This window comes from Maylandia zebra, linkage group LG23, assembly GCF_041146795.1.
Source record: "Maylandia zebra isolate NMK-2024a linkage group LG23, Mzebra_GT3a, whole genome shotgun sequence".
NCBI classification, from domain to species: Eukaryota; Metazoa; Chordata; class Actinopteri; order Cichliformes; family Cichlidae; genus Maylandia; species Maylandia zebra.
The window spans coordinates 22,671,248-22,685,099 of record NC_135188.1 but is presented as its reverse complement, the minus strand read 5'-3'; the positions used below and the strand labels follow the sequence as shown (position 1 = coordinate 22,685,099).

The window sequence follows — 13,852 nt, the reverse complement described above, 5'->3', positions numbered from 1 at the left end:
AGGTAGACCAATTCCAAGAATGGACGGTCATGTTTGCTGCAACAGGAATCTTTGCTAGGTCTCCCAGCACAGAATGTAGAGGTGACCCAAGGGAATGGATATGCAAAAGAGGAGCTGGACAAAATTGTAGAAGGGCATCAACTCCACGGCAGGGCTAATTATAGACACTAAAAGCTGCTTGGGAGAATTCCAGTCAGTAAAAATCTACAAGTTTGTGCTGCAGTTGAGAATCTGCCCCTGTAAAAACAGTAATCCTTGGAATTGAAAACTGAAAGCACTATTTAAACCTCAACCTAAATTAAATAACAGATTTATAAAACAAAGTTTATGTTGGCTAATGTATTCAGCTCTATCATATGTGACATATCCGTGTCCCATCTGGTAGAAAAATATTCCACTACCACAACCCCACCTCACATCAGCTTTCATTTATCCAGGCAGTCGCCTCAGTCACTGCGTCTCTGGATCTGGGATCTCTTTGATGAATCATTCAAAGGACGATGCACTCTAACTAATTTGAGTCATGCCTCCTGACTTTGGGGAGCAGTCATGCTCTTCTCATTGGTTAAACATCGGCAGCGACACAGTGAACAAACAGAGCAACATACAGTGGAGGCCTTGCAGCACAAGGGCCCTGAATCAAACAAGCTGCTCCTGAGAATAATCTGATTATTTTTGTCTCCGTGGGGCAGAGCTAATACTGATCCAGGATGACTGCTCTTTCACACGTCGTGTGGTACTGTCAGCGCTGCTGCAGGATCAAGATTTTTTTCCCCAAAAGCTGTCAGTGCTATTTTATGCTTCTCCCTCGCCACATTTTAAAGTGAATAATTGTACTTTTTACTGCAAAGCGTATATCTGACAGACGCAGTTATGTTTCCAATTAATATTTTATATACTAAAAAACAGATGACGTCTTTAGAAATTGTGCACTAGTATGATTAAACAAGTGGTTTCCAACCATTTGGCTTGTAGACTCATTCCTTAACCTTTTTAGGTAGCTATCTAAACCTCTTTTTTAAAATCAAGATGAAGAAAAGTCTATAAAATTCACATATTTGTGAATATATATATCGCTCAGATGTATAATGTGGCCCCACTAAAATCTGAAACAAAAGAAATAGTGACAGTGAATACTGGACTTTTATTTAGATGTTATTTCCTTTTATTTTGTAATGTTGTGGGATTAGTATTTTTATTCTTTCATCATTTGGGCGAGGCTTGTAACAAACACCCCAAGACATCATTGCTTTGTTTGTGTCAGATGAGCCTGGTTCTGCTGGAAGTTTCTTCCTGTTAAAAGGGAGTTCTTCCTTCCCACTGTCACCTAATGCTTGCTCACAGAGGGGCTGTCTGATTTTAGGTGTCTTCTCCTTAATTCTGCAGCGTGTAGCTGGGATTTGGTGTTATACAAATAAACTGGAATTGAATTAAATTTGTATTGTCATTTGACTTTTTATTAATTATTAATAATAGAGATTTTATTTATTTTCATTTATTTGTTTCATTGTAATTCATGGATTTCTTTTTAATGCACCAGAAGTCATCTGGAACCAAATAGTGGAAAGACCTTTACCTTTTTCTTCAGTTTCACAACTCAGTTGTTTCTGACCATAATCACTTAAATCACAACAATCTGCTTGTCCCGTGAACATTATGTTCATAAATCCTGATAAAATAACACAAACAAACAAAAAAACCCAACACATTTTGTTTTGCTTTTTTATCAATACAGTATCAAAAATTTAACATAGTTTACATCCTTCAGTTTTTCGTTCATTTTCTCCTGCTAATTAATCCAGGTTTACCGTATAAGAATTTACGACAGGACATCCTCACTTATTGGTGCCCATTTCCAAACAGGATGTTACACTTGAGTACTTTGTTAAACCTATGAGGTAGCCTGACATGCAGCTTCCCAGAAAGATATGTACACATTGTGGTAACATAGACAGTAATATGAGGTATAACCAGAATATACTGATTAATACGGAGATCCAAAAGTCCAAAGAGAGACCACAGAAAGTGAAAGACATTCTGATACTGCGAAATAAGCAACAGCAATGGGAAGTGGGTGGGAACCAAGAGAAACGTGTCCCTGCTTCCAGGAGAGCCACTGAAGTGACTACCATTTTGTCACATTACAGCCACAAACATGAATCAATTTTATTTGAATTCCACATGAAAGACCAACACAAAGTGGTTCCAAACATTTTTTACAAATAAATAACTGCAAAGTGGAGTTAGTGCAAAAAAACAAAACAAAAAACCCAACACTATTTAGTCATTTATAAATTTCCTTTCTCTTAAAACTGGGACTTCTTCATATGAACAAACTGGCTCTAATTTAGAATTTATTTAAAAATGTTACCTTTTTTTGTTTCTGTTTAATTTGCTTCATTTAGCGCACACGTTGTATTTCTATTTTGGCACTAACTGTCTTCCACACATTGCTCCTCGGAGCAGAGCGCAATGGAGACGAGGAGGTGGTTCAGTAAAGATGGGTGGGGGAGTCCAGAGCTCCAGCTGGTGTTTGGCTAATGACGCGGGATCAGGTGGAGGAAAAGCTCCTTATGGAGGGGAGGGGGACAGAAATACTGTGACAGGGTGGTGAAAGGCGCATTCGCTCCGCGGACAGCACATCAGCACCGAGCAACAGCAGCAGCAGCTGTTAGAACAGCTCCCGACTCTTCGTACGGACTTCATCCCCACTATCTGCTCAATCGACGGGCCACCGGCCGGTTCCTGCTCCCCGCGTGGGTTTGTGTTTGAGGAATCGCGCCACAGGAGGCGTTAAAGAGGCTTACTCCAGGTAAGACGGATTCCTGCTTTTTAATCTGCAGGTCAAGTGCGCCAGTTTGTAAGGTTAACAAGAAGATCCCAGTTTACAAACTTCATGTAAAGCGGAAAGAAAATGCGTGAACTGTCTGAAGAATCACACAACTGTTTATTACTGCTTATTTATTTTATGCAAAACCCCAATAGGAGAGTTTTCACCACAGTTTGCTTACTGACGCCCCCCCACACACACACACACACGTTGAATCCATCGAAAATATAGTAACTATTGTAAATTACATTTAAAACTGATGCTATTCTGTGTGTTGGAGTGAACATGTTTATCTACTGACATTTGATATAAATACGTTTCTTTTTAAAATTTCTTTACACCTGACAGTGAAACTGCTGCCTGAGGAGCACATGTACACCTTTTCAGTATGTCTGTACACCTGCTCCTGTGTGTTTTGTAAGTCCCTTTTTGAGAAGACAAATGGTCAAATTTAAGTTTTTCCCCAAAAAATAATCGATGCAGAAGCAGATGTAGGACAAGAAAAGAAAAGAAAAGAAAAAGATCCGTGAAGTTTCTTAAGCACTTATCAAGTTCAGGATATTGAGGATGGCATTCAATTTACTTTAGTTATTATTTGAATTCACTTTTAATACAGGTTACTTTAATTGAGTGCTCTGACTTAAAATTGTTCTTTTCTGCTCATTTTAAATATCTCTCAGTGTGGTTTGAAGATTGACCTTTTGTGATACCACACGGTTCAAATATCATGTCTGCTTCTTGATCAAAAAACCATCCAAAAATATGAGAGATATCAATGAAAACCATTGTCAGTGTACAGCAGGAGTGTCAAACCTGTGTCCAATCTGGGTCACTGGGTGACCTCACAAAGTGTGAAAATTGCAGTGGAGTCAATAATTACAGACATTATCGATACGACACAACACCTGCTGTGGTGATGGCAGCAGTGCGTCATCACAGTGAAAACATCTGGAAAGTTAAAATTATTTCTAGGATGATGTAAGTTGCTTCAAATAAAAGATGTGAAATACTTCTGTTTAGTTTCAACAAAGCAACGGCTGTGTAACTTTCCTCTTTGATCCGTAATCGTGTGGTGCATGTAATGACAGCTGTGTCACTGAATGTGGAAAGACGTTGACGCATCATTGAAAAGTGCACTTATTTTTTTAAAGATGTCAGGATGTTCCACCGTTTTATGAATAATTTAATGAGAAATCTAACCTTCTGGTGATCAAATTGGGCCCTATGTGATCTAGGAAGTGCCCATGTTTATGTGCTATTGAAGAGTAAGGTTTCAGGCAGACGTAAAGGAAAATAAGCAGCGCTGTAATAAAATTAAATCTGTAAGCATTTAATTCAAGTTGGGGTTCATCTACTCAACATTTGTAGACATTTTGTACACAAATACTTCAGGAATAATAGGAAAACCCCCAATAATATTTCTGTTAAATAAAATAAGACAAACTCTTTGCCTTCAGTGGATGCCGGTCAGCTGTGCTGGTGTCACCAACAAGCAGCTATTCAAGGCTCAGGAAAATCCCTGAATTTTAGCTGAAAGAGTCAATTAATGTAACCTAAAATCATCTGATCATCATTCCAGATTCTAAAATGTGGCACTTTGTTGCTTTACTGTTTGTTTGTTTTTTTTAGTCTAATGAGCTGAACATTTGGCTTTCTTAGTGTATTAATGCTGTATTAATTCTTAGATAACCATTAACTGTGACTTGGACCTTGGAAAGATGTAATAACTAAAGTCAGATAATGGAGCAGAATAGAAAACAAGAGTGACATTTCAGAACGTGAAATCGATGCTTTTTAAGATTTTTCTGCAGACACCCAGCTCTGTGTGAGCTTATCTCTGCCCAGTAAACCCCTTCGCCCTCATGACCCCATGTGTTATAACAGATAAGAATGGCAGCAAGCATACATTCAGCCACTTCCGCAACAATGAGCCATAAACAAGATGTTTTCTGAGGCTTGTTCAAGATCAGTTCAGTTCCTACATTAAGAGACGACTGTGCACAGGGATTCGCAAGGACGAAATTCTGGGTGCAGTTTTGTGAACACATCTGTTCTTTTCTTCTTTGTCGTTGTTGCAAATGTTTAATCACATCGCCACCTTCTTCTTCTCTGAAAACTTTTGTCTGCATGAACTGGGCTTTTAAAGTCAGGAGAAAGTAGATCTTGTCATCTTCTCTAACTGAAACTTCTAAATGCAGCTCAAGTATGGGAACAGAGGGCATTTACAGCATTTATAAAGTCAGTAAAACACACAGATTGAGCATTTCTATTTTTGTTTAATCCTTATGTTGTTGCCTTTCAGACGTGTCTGCACTCTAACTAACTGATTTGTAGTCACTGGGTACCATCTGCACATACCTGGAAATGCTTTCTAATGATATTGTGAACAAGAAGCATAACATGAAAGATATCGAACCTACTACAGAAAACTACAGAAAGCTCCATAGCTAATATTAGTGTTTGAGGAAGACTTTATAAGAACAATTTGGAATCTGTTAGATTAATATGATTCAGACCAGAGCATCCAAGTTTTTTTCAGTGAGCCCAGCTGAAGTCAGAGAGAGGGTGATGATCATTAACCCTATTTAATGATTATTTCCTCTGTTTCTCTATCTTCTGTTTGCTCATCACTTCAGAAACACTGAGCATATAAAACCACTAAATAAAAAAAACACAAGTTGAGCATTTCATGTTGCATTTGAGGTTGACATTGCTGCAGACCTAACTGTAAATTAAAGACTGTAGATGCTTTTCTTTTCATTTTCTTTCATTTACTGTATTTTTAGTCACAACAGCAGTTGTCTCAGTCTGACACAGTAAGATAAGGTGCTACAATGCTGGAGAGAGAACTATAACAATCAGCTCATCACATTTGAGCAGGACTGTGTTTTAGTAGTCCCCCAGCAGCTTAAGCGTATAGCAGCTTAACTAAAGGATGGCTCACGGTCACCTGATCCAGCCCTAACTGTAAACTTTATCAAGAAGGAAAGTTGTAAGTCTAATCTTCAATGCAGAAATAGTGTCACTCTCCCAAATCCAAACTGGAAGTCTGGGAGCCGAGTGCTCTGTTGGGATAATAGACCACTTGGTCTCAAAGAAGCAAAATAGATGACCTAGTTTTTCAACATCACTCTGAGACAGGATGTTTAACAATACTGCACAAATGGAAAGAGCAAGGTCTACAGATTTGGTTAGTTTGTGAGTTAAAGACACGTCTTGGTCAGAAGTGACTCCAAGTTGTTGATGAACAGAGATGGGCAGTAACGCGTTACTTGTAACTTTTCATTTTCTTTCATTTACTGTATTTTTAGCCACAACAGCAGTTGTCTCAGTCTGACACAGTAAGATAAGGTGCTACAATGCGTAATCAGATTACAGTAACGCGTTACTGTAATCTGATTACTTTTTTCAAGTAACGAGTAAAGTAAGGGATTACTATTGCAAAAACGGTAATTAGATTACCGTTACTTTCCCGTAGGAACGCTGCGTTACTGCATTACTAAAACCGTGATTTTTTTGTGAGAATGTTTCATGACAGTGACGTAAGCGAGTGCGACATTCGTGACAACAGCTGTGTGCAGATCAACAGTGGATCATATATCGAGTGCGGGAGAGAGTATGAGCGTGCAGCGTTTAAAGCGTGGAAGTACTGACCTTATTTTGAGTCTGATTCCATAAAAAGTGACAAAAACATTAGCGTCCTTTGTGCGTGGGAAGAAAACGTCTTTTAACAGCAAAAAAACCCCCTAAACTTCCAAACAAGCACCGAGTGCACTATGACGTAATGGGAAACTCACAGAGAAACTCACGGATTCTTCCACTGACCGCTGCAGCACACCTGCACCAGGGCAAACCTCCGCCTACCCTACTCCTGCTTTACAGGTGAAAATAGAGCAACAGGACCGCTACTCTTTGATTTTATTTATTTTCTGCTGTGTTTTACTTGCATCTATTTGAAAGAGTGAGTGTAAACACAAAAAAAATTATTTAATGTGCTGGAATGTGCAGAAAATAGGTTTAAATGTTAAATAAATTTCTTCCAGTCAGAGAATGTTGCATATAATTAAATTTTTGCTTGATGCATAAAGTTAAAAGATTAAAACTAATAAAACAAGTTTTAAAAAGAGACTTTTCCATTTGATTACATTTTATATGATGGATTATGTAGAAAAAGTAGAATTGGGCTGAAAGATCTATCGCTTTATCACCTATTCAGGTTGTAAATCATGTTTTTAAAAAGTAACTAAGTAACTAAGTAATTAATTACTTTTGAAAATAAGTAATCAGTAAAGTAACGGGATTACTTTTTGGGGGAAGTAATCAGTAATTAGTTACTGATTACTTTTTTCAAGTAACTTGACCAACACTGTTGATGAATCCCAATCTGCTGCAGACAACAAAGGCAATGATGGAAAAGATTTTCAGGTTTTCAAAGTTTTGGGAGATCTAATCAAGTGTGCAGCTTTTTTTCCCGTAGTTTTTGCACCATCTACATTTGGGTCAGTGTTGTCATGTACCTGTTTTTATTCAGAAATTGCTTTTCTCCACAGTGAAATCCTCCATTTGATTTGCAGATTGAATGCTTTCAAGAGAATGAAAAGGTCACGGCGACACCAATACATGAATGTATTAAAATGGACACCAGATAAAAATCAGTATCGATTTAAGCAGAGCAGAACTCTGACAAAATAACGGAAACATCCCATAGTGTCTGACGTTTATACCAAGTCAACTTGTTGATCCCAGGTGGAATGATCTGCTAGGCTGATATCTGCATAATCAAACTCAATGACTTTCCTCTGCTGTGATAGGTGAAAATACATGATCCACTAACTGGAGTTTGGGCCGTGCTGCTGATATTTTATCCATCCATCCGTCCATCCATTTCTTTCCACTTCCTCTGGTTTTTATGCACTAGGTGACCTGAAACCTGTTAGGGGTAGAGTTAGAGTTAGCACCTTAAACTATTTGGCAAATCGGCTAAAATTCACTTAGGATACAAGAATGGCATCCACCTACCTTAATATTAATTTGTTTAAATTATGATCATGAAGGCATTTTAGTTTTGTGTTTAACAGGAAAATGTTAGGCAAGTGACCCATGCCTATTAATGACTATTCATGAGACCTGCCACCACACAAGCTTTGACTGAAATTCATAAATACCACTGTAGTCACTATAATTGTTGTTACTGACATCAAAACAGCTACATATAATATAATGCACTTTACTACACCATAAGGAAATGATTGTCTAGAATTGCAAGGACACTGAATTGGGGTCCTGGACGGTGGTAATGTTGCTGTTTATAAAAATAGAGTTTCCGTTTATCTGAAAATGTCACGGTATGGCATGGCACACCGTGGAAGGAGTGGGGAAGGAGGACCCAGGCGCGGTGCTCTATGTATAGACAGTGTTTATTTACAAAGTGAAACAACGTAACAATAAATCCCCGTGTTCTCCCAGACTCCAGTGTCGTGTCTCCCCGTGAATAGTCCGTGTTTCTGTGCTCTCTCCGCTCCCGTGTCAGCACCCCCCAGTGCTCGCTGCTCTCGTGTCTTCCACGCTGCTCCTGCGGGAAACATAAGACGCAGCCGTCAGGACACATACAACTGCGGGCATGCACACTAACTCAATAACAGGACGACTAACGTGGAGTCTCATGCAATGATCCCGCGTCGGTGGGAGCTCCAAGACTCTCTTAAGTAGCTCCCCCGACGAGGCCTGATCAGCAGCAGGTGTGTGGCTTCGGGTGTGGCCAGTCCCCTTGCAGGACCACACCCTCCAGGCCTGACGCCGCCTATAAACGGGTGCTCAGCCACACACACATATATACACACACAAGCACAGAGAAGGGAAGCAACACCAAAATACATATGATAATGATAATAATAATATAATTCATAACTGCTCAGAGATCCTGGGTCGCCCAGTCCCAGGACCCTGACAGTACCCCCCCTCTAAAGGTCGGCTCCCGACGACCCCAAAACCAAAACAAAAAACAGCACAACCAACCCAGGGCGGGCGGCGGGGGGGAACCAGGACGGAGGGCCAGAACCAAAACAAGCAAAAACAACAAAACAACAAACCGACCCAGTTCACAGTCTCAGAGTCAGACCGCGCATCCCGCAGCGGTGCAAAAAGAAAACGAAAAGACGCCACAAACAGTCACAGGCGGCCCATCAACACAACAAGAGAGTTCAGGGGGCCTACCTCGAGCCCAACGGCGGCGACGAAGCAGCTCCGGCGGACGGCCCCGGGTCCGGCAGCAGCAGCAAGACAGTTCAGGGGGCCTGCCACGGGTCCGGTGGCAGCAGCGCTGCTCCTCCGGCGGCCTGCCACGGGTCCGGTGGCGGCGGCGCTGCTCCTCCGGCGGCCTGCCACGGGTCCGGTGGCGGCGGAACTGTTCTGGTGGCCTGCCACGGGTCCGATGGCAACGTCGCTGCTCTGGCGAGCAACAGCGAGGCGTGGCACCAGGTCCATAACGCGCCGATCGCTGACGTGGACGCACCGGACGTGGACAGCGAGGAGGCCGCGCTAGACGTGGAGGTCCCTCCGGTCCGCTGACCTCCGGCCGAGCGGGACCCTCCTCGGCCGGCAGCGAGAGCTCCTCCTCGGCCAGCAGCGAGAGCTCCTCCTCGGCCGGCAGCGAGAGCTCCTCAGCTGGCAGAGCGGGCTCCTCCGGCTCACTGAGCTCCTGCTCCGGCGTGCCAAGCTCCTGCTCGGGCGTGCCGAGCTCCTGCTCGGGCGTGCTGAGCTCCTCCGGCTCGCTGAGCCCCTCAGCTGGCGGTGCGGGCTCCTCCGGCTCGCTGAGCCCCTCAGCTGGCGGTGCGGGCACCTCCGGCTCGCTGAGCTGCTCCTGCTCGCTGAGCTGCTCCTGCTCTCTGACCCGCTCCGGCTCACTGAGCTCCACCAGCTCGCTGAGCTCCTCAGCCGGCGGTGCGGGCTCCTCCGGCTCGCTGAGCCCCTCCAGCTCGCCTAGCTCCTCCGGCACGCTGAGCTGGTCCGGCTCGCTGAGTTCCTCAGCTGGCGGTGCGGGCTCCTCCGGCTCGCTGAGCCCCTCCAGCTCGCCTAGCTCCTCCGGTACGCTGAGCAGTTCCGGCTCGCTGAGTTCCTCAGCTGGCGGTGCGGGCTCCTCCGGCTCGCCGAGCTCCTCAGCTGGCGGTGAAAAAGAAATCAGGATGGTGGCTGCAGGCAGACGAAACGGTGGCGGAGTTACAGCTGCAGATGGTGAAGCAGCGGGTGGTGTAGCGACCTCTGACCAAGGTGATGTTACCTGCGTCGTCAGCTCGTCCACTGCAGACACAAACACAGATGGTGAGGGAAATGGAAAATTGTCCGTACTACTCACCACAGCCGGCTCTTGAGATGTCCGTGGATGTGGCTGTGGTGAGGAACGCCGGCGGCGCGAACGTCGTTTTCGTGTAGACGTCGGGGCCGGCGTCTCAGGCTGTGAATCCACCAGCTGTCCGGGCCGGTGAGCAGCCTGAGGAGGAGAGTGGAGGTGGAGGGTGGAAAGTAAGAAGTCCAAGACGACAGGATTAAGGTCGTCAACCAGCCAAGGAAATTTAAAAAGCGTCTCCTGCAGCCGCCTCTCCATGGCGCGACGCAAACCTTCCGCGGGCTTCTCCCACCATAACTCACAGAGTCTGTAAACCCTGTCCATCACCTCCCTCCTGAGCCTCTCCTCAGAGACCGCTGGGTCCATACGTGGCGGGATCATTCTGTCACGGTATGGCATGGCACACCGTGGAAGGAGTGGGGAAGGAGGACCCAGGCGCGGTGCTCTATGTATAGACAGTGTTTATTTACAAAGTGAAACAACGTAACAATAAATCCCCGTGTTCTCCCAGACTCCAGTGTCGTGTCTCCCCGTGAATAGTCCGTGTTTCTGTGCTCTCTCCGCTCCCGTGTCAGCACCCCCCGGTGCTCGCTGCTCTCGTGTCTTCCACGCTGCTCCTGCGGGAAACATAAGACGCAGCCGTCAGGACACATACAACTGCGGGCATGCACACTAACTCAATAACAGGACGACTAACGTGGAGTCTCATGCAATGATCCCGCGTCGGTGGGAGCTCCAAGACTCTCTTAAGTAGCTCCCCCGACGAGGCCTGATCAGCAGCAGGTGTGTGGCTTCGGGTGTGGCCAGTCCCCTTGCAGGACCACACCCTCCAGGCCTGACGCCGCCTATAAACGGGTGCTCAGCCACACACACATATATACACACACAAGCACAGAGAAGGGAAGCAACACCAAAATACATATAATAATGATAATAATAATATAATTCATAACTGCTCAGAGATCCTGGGTCGCCCAGTCCCAGGACCCTGACAGAAAATAAATTGAATGTAAAAGAAAAAAATGACAAAATAAAACTAGCGAAAGAAAGTTTCAGAAAATATTAAGAGCTGTTCCAAAACCAGGTCTACTTGAAATAAAGTGCGTGGTGTAAGTAAACAATGTTGATAATCACATATAATGATGACAAATGTGCTGGGTAATGTAGCTTCAAAATGATGTCACAAGCATTAATTAGCGGAAACAAAATGAGCGGCTCTTTTTTTCCAAAATAAAGTAACTTGACCGTGTTACCTTGCATGCAAGCACTAATTAAAGCTCTGCTTTTCCACAATGTGACCATGTCAGTAATTTCCATCCAGTATTTACTCTCATGGTCATATAGAGTACAGCTAGCGAGTGCTCTGGCACCACTCTCCTTAGTAATTCGTTTACATTTGGGTAGCAGATCACCAGCTGCTAGCGTCTCGTTTTTTGTGGCCTGGTTCTGCTCGTTGATGGCTATTTGCTTGTGAAGTGGTGAAACAGGTTTGTTGTTTCCACCTTTAGTGGGAGCAGTTTTCTGCTCAAGTATTGAGTTTTATTCGAGATTGTTTTAATAGTTCCCTTTTTTTCCTACTAAACCGTCAATGGAGGCTCACACGTGGCTCTCACTCTTATCCATGACTGAGCTTGTTGTTATGTATGCTAGGGAAGCTACAGACTTGGTGTTGCCATATTACTGATCTTAAAATGTGACACGTTTGTACCATGTAAGCATTTATACTGGTATATAAGAGGATGGTATTATTTGGCAAAGCCCTAATTATAATAATGGTTACCAGGCTTATGATACTGTGTGGTATATTACCATATTTTTTGGACCATAAGGCGCACTGGATTATAAGGTGCATTAAGTGAAACAAAACAGTCAGATACGTCAAGCTTTAGTCAGCTTATTCTTCTTGCTTCCTCCACTTCCATACCATTGATTCATTAATGTTGAATTCTCCTGCAGCGGCTCTATTCTCATGTTGTTGCAGTATATTAATGACTAACCTCGTATTGTGGATGGATTATCTCAGTTGTCTCCTGACTGAAGTTTGGTCCATTTACAGTATCCTGCCATGTGATTGCATTTGTCTCTAACCATCAGGAACCCTCGTGTTAACTTTTATCAAGTGGAAAAAGGTTAGCGTTCATCCTCCAGCTTCACTGTGTTTATGTTATGCTAACATAGCTGTGTCGCTAGCGATCACATAGCACATCATTATATACCAGCTAGCCCAACTTCAGTAACCCTACAAAATTCACTGCTGTTTGGTTTTCTGTCTTCATTTATGCTGGAAGTGATAGCAGAGCTGTAAGTTTTATTTTTTTCAGAAATCTCTCAGTCAGAACATGCTATATCATGTTTAGGTGGAAACTAGCTAGCTAACTTCCTGCTAACTTCTAAGTCGGTTATGTTTTCATGGATGCTTGAATATTAAACTTCATTGTTACACCTGGTAAAGCAGCAACACTTATCATTTTTAAAGATGAAAAAATTTAGACAGTTTTTAACTCTCAGTGAGTTCGTTTGACTTTGGGACCTGAATCTGTCAAAAAACATTTTTTGACAGATTTTGAGCGCTGTGTACCACATATAATCAGTTAGAGGTGTTACGATCCTGGGTCTTATGACCCAGTGTTTTGAGTTTTAGTTCATTTTGATGTTTATAGTATGTTTAAGCTCATTAGGTCTCCTAGGTTTATTTGCTTATTAGTTCCCCCTTGTGTTTCCAACCCATGTTAAGTCTCCCCTGCTCTTCATGTGTTTCATGTCTGTGTCTTACGTTGTCAAGTTCTGGTTGTCATGTCTGCGTCTCATTATGTTTCCTATTTTATTTTGAAGAGATCTTGTGTTTTTATATTATGGTTTATGTTTTGAGTCCCTTGTTGTACTGTTTCTTGTTTCCCTAGGTCTGTTATGGTTATCATAGGTTTAGTTCTTTGGCTTTGTCATATGGCTTCCCTGTGTTCCATGTTATGTCCACTGTGACGTTTTTGTACCATGTTTCAGGTTCCTATGTTCTGTCTCCCCAGTTGCTGTTAAGTTTGCATGTTTAGAATTCAGTCAGTGTGTTTCCTGTTTTACTTTGAAGGTCCATGTCTCATGTGAGTGTTTCTAGTTTTGCTTCCCTTGTCTCGTCCAGCCTGATTACTCCCAGCTGTGCTCTCCTTCTGTGTCTCATTCCGTCGTTATCCCTCTGTGTATTTAAGCCCTGTGTTTCTCTTTGTCAGTGTCATAGTCTCCCTCATGGCTGTGTTTCCCTGTGTGTTAGTTATCCATGGCCCAGTTTAGTTTTCCATGCCATTTCTGCAATAAAGCAGCTTTTTGAGTTTAATTTCGTTGTCGTGAGTTTTGCGTTTGGGTCCTTCTCCTGCCTGTACACAGCCGAAACATGACAAGAGGTCAGTAAGCACAACCAGAATTCATACATACGGCGCTCAGGATTATAAGGCGCACTGTCGATTTTTCTCACAGCACAAAGGGTATATTTTTTAGAAAGTAAATTGATGCATTTTATTTAAAATTATTTTTTTAGCAAGTGGCTAAAAGGCAATGTGGATTTTAAGAGTTTAAGAGCCTTGATCTGTCCTAACAGTGTATCCACCAGTTAGCTTTTTTCTTTGATCACTGATCTAATCAACTTTTACACTGTTTAATCATCCATACATTAAGATGGACATATGAAGCTG

At 43.0% G+C, this 13,852-nt stretch overlaps 1 protein-coding gene and 1 long non-coding RNA gene across 2 annotated transcripts in view; one reads left to right on the top strand and one right to left on the bottom strand.

Annotated features, from left to right (window-relative positions):
• The first annotated feature begins 2,606 nt into the window (after positions 1-2,606).
• Positions 2,607-13,852, top strand: part of crfa4 (cytokine receptor family, class I receptor 4) — a 63,949-nt gene continuing 52,703 nt past the window's right edge. Inside the window, exon 1 of the mRNA XM_004562539.6 lies at positions 2,607-2,812. The gene's annotated coding sequence lies outside the window, so the exon portion shown is untranslated. The remainder of the gene's footprint in view (positions 2,813-13,852) is intronic.
• On the bottom strand, positions 10,616-11,149 carry LOC143415144 (uncharacterized). The gene is made up of 2 exons (XR_013095754.1): positions 10,870-11,149; positions 10,616-10,789 (listed from the first exon to the last, which is right to left on the bottom strand). It is a non-coding gene; the product is annotated as an uncharacterized LOC143415144 (long non-coding RNA).